Raw genomic sequence first — 8,221 nt, 5'->3', positions numbered from 1 at the left:
GCATAACAAGTTTCATCTGAATCTTCTACTGAGTCCTTCATTAAAATTCCACCGGATGTTTTGTGGAATCTTTTTTTGAATTTCTTTTAAGAATATTTTCTTGTTATTTTTGTTAAATTTTAATTTCTTGTCGACATTAGTAAGAATTGTCTTAAGAAATAAATTAGGCAATTTTCTTGTTAAAATTAAAATTTTGCGGGTTCAGAAGATTTGCTCGCAAGAACCTAGTAAAAAAAACTTAATTAAGAAATTAAGAAGAATTTCCCTTTCCAATTCTGGAGGATTCTCCATACGGAAATCATCATAAATGTCCACGATTGTACTGAATTTTTAATTTCAATTCTTTTTAGTTTAGACGAGAAATTCCTCATAATTTTCATCAAAAATCCTCCTTATTTTATACGGAAAATTCTTCTAAATTTTCACTGAAAATTCTTCAAAAATCCACGGGAAATTGAAAGGAATGACACATGGATCAAGTCATATCAATCATATATTATCAAGTCATATATGAAGAATTCAGTCTATTTTTGCCGTTAAAAATAAATTTGAACTGCCATTGCGTTCCGATGAAAACGCTGCCACCGCCAAGGAAAATTTAAACGAATTCTGCCTTCGGAATTTTTTAGACATCACGTTTGTGTAAATTTATTTTTTTGTTTGAGATTTTATTTAATCCCAAGACAAAGCCTATTATAACTTTTGTAACATTTCTATAATTTGCATATGAGAGTTGCAGAACTTTTAAGTAAGTACATAATAAAATTGTATTTTATATTCACCGGCTTATTGTTTGTCTTCAATTATATTTTATAATATCGGTAAGTCTTCAAATATTTTGAAAAGTCTTCAAAATGTCTTCACAAAATAAATGTCTTCACAGAGATTCAAATGTCTTCAAAGGAGGTGAGCCAGCCCAGGGCTGCAAACCTCTATAATAAAGATATACATATATAAAAAAAAAAAAAAAATGTCTTCAAATTGAAGACATGTCTTCAAATCTGGCATCTCTGCCAGCTGGTGCCTCGATGTTTACATTCAGTCCCATTGTTCTCAACCGACCACGTGCTCGAAAATCAAGTTAATCTATGAAAAGGTTGTCGAAAATGCCTTGAAATACTAAATTGACAACTCTTGAATTTCGTCGAGCGAATCCAATCATTCGTGAAAAATACAATAGTGGAATGTTTTCATTAGTCATAAGACAAGTTTGTAATTCATTTAATTACACTACTTTATTGAACCAGTGCCTTCAGTGTCTCGTAATCGAGTCGAGTCAAGTGCGGGTGGTCCCCTGGAGTAACATCCATAAAAATGGATAAGTCGTAAATTTCAACATAAAACAGCGGGATCTTTTAGAACCATTTGTTGTCAAACTTTGAGTGTGGAATTGATGTTATAACCCTGACATGAACCATTGTGGCCACCGGGTGTTCCACTGAATGATCCGGATCATCCGTAAAAATGTTCAATCCGTAAATTCATTTTTTGTCGTACCCTGACTATGAAATTGATTTTGTGATAAACAAACTGTTTTTGGTGCTGATTTGAGACGGGACTAGCAAAGATGAAAAATGTTACTTCATCTGTTGCCAGTCAACGGCTGTCACGAACTGTCAGATGCAGCCAGCAGCTTTTTGTGTGAAAGTATTGGTATCACAACTATTCGCGAAGTCGAAGCAAAATTCTTCACACAAACAATGACAGTTCTTTATGGGTTTTTACAGTAGAGCAACAGAGAGGAGGAGATGGCGGCCATGTTTCACTCAAACTCTGACAGATAGCAATGGGATTTCCCATAGGAGGGAAGAGCAGAATTTGCTCCGACTTCGCGAATAATATTATACATGATTTTTGTTTTACGAAGACTTTTTCACTTTAACGAGTATTCCAAATCATCCGGTTAGCTATTTATTAATCAGTTATAAACGTGTGCTTTGTTTCCGGTATAAAAATACTTATGAAAATGAATTTACTAATTCGCGAATTGGATACACTTTTATTTTGCTCAGAGAAGTCTACCCGAGGCTTAGGTGAAACAGTCAAGGAAACAGTTGAAACTCGATGGTCAACTGTGATGAAAAGAAGAACAAGTACCAAAACAAGGTAAAAGAAGCAGCGTCTTTGCAGGTCTCGTCCCGGGTGCTGATGGTTCCCGGAAAGATTCGGAACTTTCGTAACAATTAACATTTCGTTAAATTAACCACATAGCGCCGGTATTCTACCAGAACCATATTGTCGCGCTTATCTTTTTCTAGACTTTCGCGGCGGTCTTACTCTCGCAGGCTCGACTGTGAAGGTAGACGTCAAGATAGCCGCCGGGTTAAAAGATAGGGAAAATTTTCCCTCTCAAAACAAAACCACGTGCTTTTCGCCAAATGACAGCAGTACTCGATTGTATTAGTGAGAGGCAACCGGAGTCGTGATCAAAAATGGACAAAGGAGCATTTTGGGAGACAAGACAGACAGACTAGCAATCATGTGTTTTATCAGGTCAAATTAGCTCCTGAGACCAGAGATATTACTACGTTCATCACGAACAAAAAGCTTTTTCGGTTCAAGAGATTACCTTTTGGATTGGTTATTGCTCCTGAATTATTCCAGAAAGTAATGGACCAGATTTTGGCCAGATGTGTTGGGACATATTGGAATTTAGATGATGCTGATCGAAGGGAAAGATCTACAAGAGCATGACGAATGGTTGAATGAGGTGTTAAAACGTTTCAAGGACAGGTCAATTCAAATAAATTTGGCGAAATGTATCTTTCGCCGTGACGAAAATTGGTTTTGTTGGTTACACAATTTCGTCTGATGGCATACCACTGTCTAAATTAAATATAGATGCAATTTTATCGTTTCGTCAACCTGAATCTGAATCAGAGGTGCACTGCTTTTTGGGGTTGGCGAGTTATTTGAACAAATTCATACCTGATCTTGTGAACCATTACGATCATTAAAAAGAAAAAAAAATCTACTTTTGCATGGACCAAGGAGCATCAACAATCTTTTGAACGAATCAAAGCTGCAATGGTAATTGCAAAGTCGCTATGTTTTTACAATGTTCATGACCGAATTTTTGTAATGGCCGATGCAAGCCCAACGGGACTGGGAGCCTTGTTGCTGCAAACAGATAAGTCAGGATACAATCAAATTGTAAGTTGTGCATCAAAATCATTAACAGATACAGAAAAAAAGTATTGTCAAACAGAGGAAAATTGGGAGATTGTTTGGAGTGTTGAGCGTTTCTATACCTACATATTTAAATGGAAGAGAATTCGATATTTTAACCGACTGTAAAGCTCTAGATTATTTTTTTACTGTTCTTTTAAGACCTTGTGCTAGAATCGAACGATGGGTGTTAAGACTCCAAGCATTCGATTATAGAGTGATTTATATACCAGCAGAAAAGAACGTAACAGATGTTATATTTTGACTTGCAACTCTTAGCCCTATTCCATTCGACCAGTCAGAAGAAATCGTTAAAAAGCAAGTAGCTCTAGATGCAGCAACAACTGCTGCTTTGGATTGGAGACATATTGTAAAAGCCTGTCAGGAAGGTCCCAAAATTTGTCATGTTCTAGAATGCTTGGGCCCTCCTTAGCCGTGTTGTAAGACGCGCGGCTACAAAGCAAGACCATGCTGAGGGTGACTGAGTTCGATTCCCGGTGCCGGTCTAGGCAATTTTCGGATTGGAAATTGTCTCGACTTCCCTGGGCATAAAAGTATCATCGTGTTAGCCTCATGATATACGAATGCAAAAATGGTAACCTGGCTTAGAAACCTCGCAGTTAATAACTGTGGAAGTGCTTAATGAACACTAAGCTGCGAGGCGGCTCTGTACCAGTATGGGGATGTAATGCCAATAAGAAGAAGAAGAAGAATGCTTGGAACAGGATAAGGCCGATGAACTCACTATTGTGTTACCGAATGGTGGACAATGAACTATGTCGGTATGACGATATTCTTTTAAGGAGCGACAGAATTGTGATTCCTGCTACTTTACGTAACCGTGTTTTGTGCGTTGCCCATGAAGGACACAAGGACACAAATTCCGAAATTATTTGGTCGCGAAATTGGGGAGGGATGGTTCGTCGCTTTAACGGCGTTGAAGTCATTTTTATGTTTGCATGATTGCATGTTCATAGAAGTAAAAATACTAAGTTGATACAATAATCTAAGTTCTTACGATATCTGAATGTCCCCATATGTATATTTCATGCAAAAATGAGCCTCCCAGGACAAACGGTGGGTAGCGATATTGAAAACTGTTCAGCAGCATATAAGCATAACAGCATATGGAGACGCATGGTACATTTATGCAATGATTTCTAAATAAAATGCACAAGTTTATGCAAGCATTTGTATGGTAACTTGTATTAAAAGAAACCTGAGCCTAATTACTTGTTGAGAAGTACATGTTCTTGGTTAACATGTTGAATAGTGCGATCAAGAAATCATGAGAATCATGATTTCAAACAGCAGATTCCCGGGCGTCTTCTAAGCGAAACTCACAATTCTTACACGGCTGTCTCATACACCTCATCTAGTTTCCTGTAGTTTGCTAGTTTGTTATGTTTCTAGGGATGCTATTTATTTTTAGCGAGATGGGATGTAGCAGGAATGCTGCCATACAGAATGTAGAAGATAGAGATTTGCCATCTTCAATTAGAGTAAAATTTACAGATTCAGAAGTACTTCTGAACGAAAATCAACCCAGCATGTCCATTGAAGTCCCTAGAGTCCCTAGAGTGCGTATAATAAACATTTCAAATTAGTTCAATGCAGATGTTCTAGAAAACTCATATGTGAATATGTACGTTATTTGGAAGATATTGATTTGGAAAATGTATTGGAGGTAACCACTTTCCCTTCGATGGGACTCGAACCCATGACCCTACAGTACATTAGACTAGTGCTTTAACCAACTAAGCTACGAAGGACCTTCGTCGGCCTTCGCAACCTAGCGGCTACTGAACGAGCTCGAGATTCCCAAATTGTACGCATAGTCAAATCACTCGCAATCCATTTCTCAAAATTGGTCTGGAGTGTTTAGTTCAATCGGTCCACGGAAATGCATATTAAACACAAGGGCTCTAGGGGCTTGTATGACATACAGATATCGTAAGAACTTAGATTAACTTAGTATTTTTACTTCTCTGAACATGCAATCTACAAATATAAAAATGACTTCAACGCCGTTAAAGCGACGAAACATCCCCAATTTTGTGACCAAATAATCTCGGAATTTTCCCAATCAATCAACTAACAATGATAGAGAAATGCTAATATCATCTTTCAAACTTAGACGTACATGTTCATGATAAAATTAGAGGCGAAAGTATAGAATTGATAGTTCCGTTAGGATACGGCAGGCATGAAGAATGTTTTTATAGAAGTCGATTTGAAAGCGAGCGGAGGGCAATATTTGTGATGGCACATATCGCACGACTTTCTCTGTTTTGTTCTCTCCGAGGCAGTTGGTTGCGACGAGACGGACGCAATGAGAAAACAGAACTGTGCAATAAAAATCCTATTCGACTAGATGCTGATGTCATATTACTCGTCGATAGAAAATCCTTCCGCACGCGATGGCATATGAGCAAATCAAACCACCTTCCTTTTGCCAGTGGAGATATATCAGCTTCCACACTGATATTCTTCCCTCCCCCTTCATACGGGAGCTTGGCTGAAGGAAGGTCGTGCGATATGTGCCATCACAAATATTGCCTTCCGATCGCTTTCAAATCGACTTGTATAAAAATATTCTTCATGCCTGTCGTATCCTAACGAAACTATCAATTCCATACTTTCGCCTCTAATTCTATCATGAACATGTACGTCTAAGTTTGGAAGATGATATCAGCATTTCCATATCATTGTAAATCGTTTAACTTCACGTAGAAGTAACACACACAAAATCATTAATTAGTGAATCAACTAACGCCAATCACCAGTCGATTTTAGAGGTCGAAAACTACAAATGCAACACATAAGCATCGCGAAAACAATTTTTCTGATTTTGTCGTCCAGTGTAATGAAACGATTAAATATTGCTCAGGAATTTGGTGAAGATTGGAGGAGGGTTCTAGATCAATATAGCTTGTCCTATTATTCCACTCCTCATCTCACCACAGGACGTTTCCCCTTTCCCCTTATGTTCGGAAGACGTAATCGCAACAAACTTCCTCATGTGCATCGAGAGGTGCATCTTGATGAGGAAACCAGCGACCACGATCGGCTTTAAAAGGAGACAAAGAATACGCAGACAAAAAGCGACGGGCACATCAAAGTGACGTTGAAGTGGTGGAGTGTTGGTTAAAATATTCCGGAAGGATAATAAACTTAGCACAGACTTCGCTCCTGAGGAACATACGGTTATTCGACGAAGCGGAGCAGACACGACTGTTGAATCATTGACATCTGGGAAAGAATATCGCCGAAATATTTCACATCTAAAGAAGTTGCCAGGCGTGACCTCTGATTGTACGGATGATACGAATACAAAACTGCTAAATAATGAACCAGAACCACAGAGAAGAAAAGCCGAGGCCTCGGATGAAAAAATTGCAACAGGAGTAAAAGAAACAAGTGATCGAAAATTAAACGTACAACGCAACCGCAGGGAACATGCTAAGTTTTCCGATTACCTTTCACACTAAATTAGGTTTAAGGGGTGTTGTAGGGTTGCATATTTATGCCAATAGTGATTCAGAATGGCAGAACTATTTTTAGTACAGTGTAGAAAAAAGGCAAGAGCCATGACAGAGGTGTGTACAACAGTTGTAAAAATGAGTGAAATTCAGTTGAATATAAAGGTTACAAACTATGTAAAATACCTTCTATAGTCATTCTAAGTAGAATCCAAACCCCACAATTTCGAATCATCCTTCAGAAACACGCGGTGTGTGGGTGAAATTTATTGGAGTTGCAGCGCAGCTCCGTAACGCAGAAGCATCGAAGTGACCATTGCTCGAATGACAGTTAATGTTTGATTAAGGCTAATAATATAAATTACTTCCTATCAAACCACAGCTGACTCTAACCAACTAAAAAAACCTCTCTAAATCTTACACTATATATAAGAATCATGTAATCATGACTTCGGCTTCGCTTGACGACAATTGAGCCTTCTAAATAAACGATAGTTTAAAAAAAAATACCGCAACTGGAGTTTCCGTATTAAGCTGCTTCTGGTCAAGGAAGGATCTTGGACAACCGTAAAGGATAAGAATCATGAACCGAAAACCGATGCCTGCAAGACAAAGGATGAACAAGTGTTGCTGGACTTACGGATATTCCGGATCTTCGAGGGGACCACCCGGTGGTCAAAATGGTTCGTGTGTGGGTCACAACATCAATTCCGTACTCAAGGTTCGACAATAAACGATTCTAAAACCCGTGCAATTCAAGAATTAACCTTTTTACGGATGTTTCGAATCTTCCAGGGGATCACCCGGTGGTCACAATGGCCAGTGTTTGGCAAAACATCAATTACATACTCAGAGTTTGATAACAATAGAATTTAAAAAAATCCTGGTGCTCCTGGATATTGGAAGTGGAAAACAGAAGAGTTTGAAGTAACTTGGTTGTACAACAACACTACACACAATCCAACTTGGTTGAACAACATTTGACTCCGCCCACCAGAAGTCTGAGCAAAATCAAATGGTTTTGATTTCATCCGACGAACTTTACAACTTTGAAACCGTCTGTCCATCAGTCGAACAACTTGCACACAAATGGTCCGACTTTATTCCGACCGAACTAAATTTGCTGGGAGTCAAAGTTGTACAACATGTTGGAGCGTGTGTGGGGCCCCTAAGAAATTATGAATCTGTTGCATGAGGCGTTTTGGTCAAAAAACAAAAATGTCCTCTTCTACAAATTTCTCAGCGACATCAGGGGACATCCTACGAATGCTCACAAGCACTTCAGAAATTGTGAAAAATTAAATTGTGTGGAATCAATCTCGCACAATACAAGTTTTATTCATTTCCTAAATCAACAATCTTTATCATCTCATTCATAGTAATTACTCCTTCTTTGGAAATTGCTCATTCTTCAACATTGGTTGATGAGAAGAATGTATTACTTCTGCTTAAAGTTAAATGCATTTCACAAATTCCTTTGGAATACACCCAAATTGTTATCAACTTGTTCTTGATCGACCTTTTGTTCCTTTCGACCTTTTGTCCTTTTTTATTCTTTCGACTTTCTGTCT

At 38.2% G+C, this 8,221-nt stretch overlaps 1 non-coding gene across 1 annotated transcript; it reads right to left on the bottom strand.

Annotated features, from left to right (window-relative positions):
* Window positions 1–4,864: 4,864 nt before the first annotated feature.
* On the bottom strand, window positions 4,865–4,940 carry Trnai-aau (transfer RNA isoleucine (anticodon AAU)). Its single transcript has one exon. It is a non-coding gene; the product is annotated as a tRNA-Ile (tRNA).
* Window positions 4,941–8,221: the final 3,281 nt, after the last annotated feature.

Source organism: Armigeres subalbatus, chromosome 3 (genome assembly GCF_024139115.2).
Source record: "Armigeres subalbatus isolate Guangzhou_Male chromosome 3, GZ_Asu_2, whole genome shotgun sequence".
NCBI lineage: Eukaryota > Metazoa > Arthropoda > Insecta > Diptera > Culicidae > Armigeres > Armigeres subalbatus.
The sequence above is the reverse complement of the archived record's forward strand: the minus strand, read 5'-3'. Positions and strand labels throughout refer to the sequence as shown.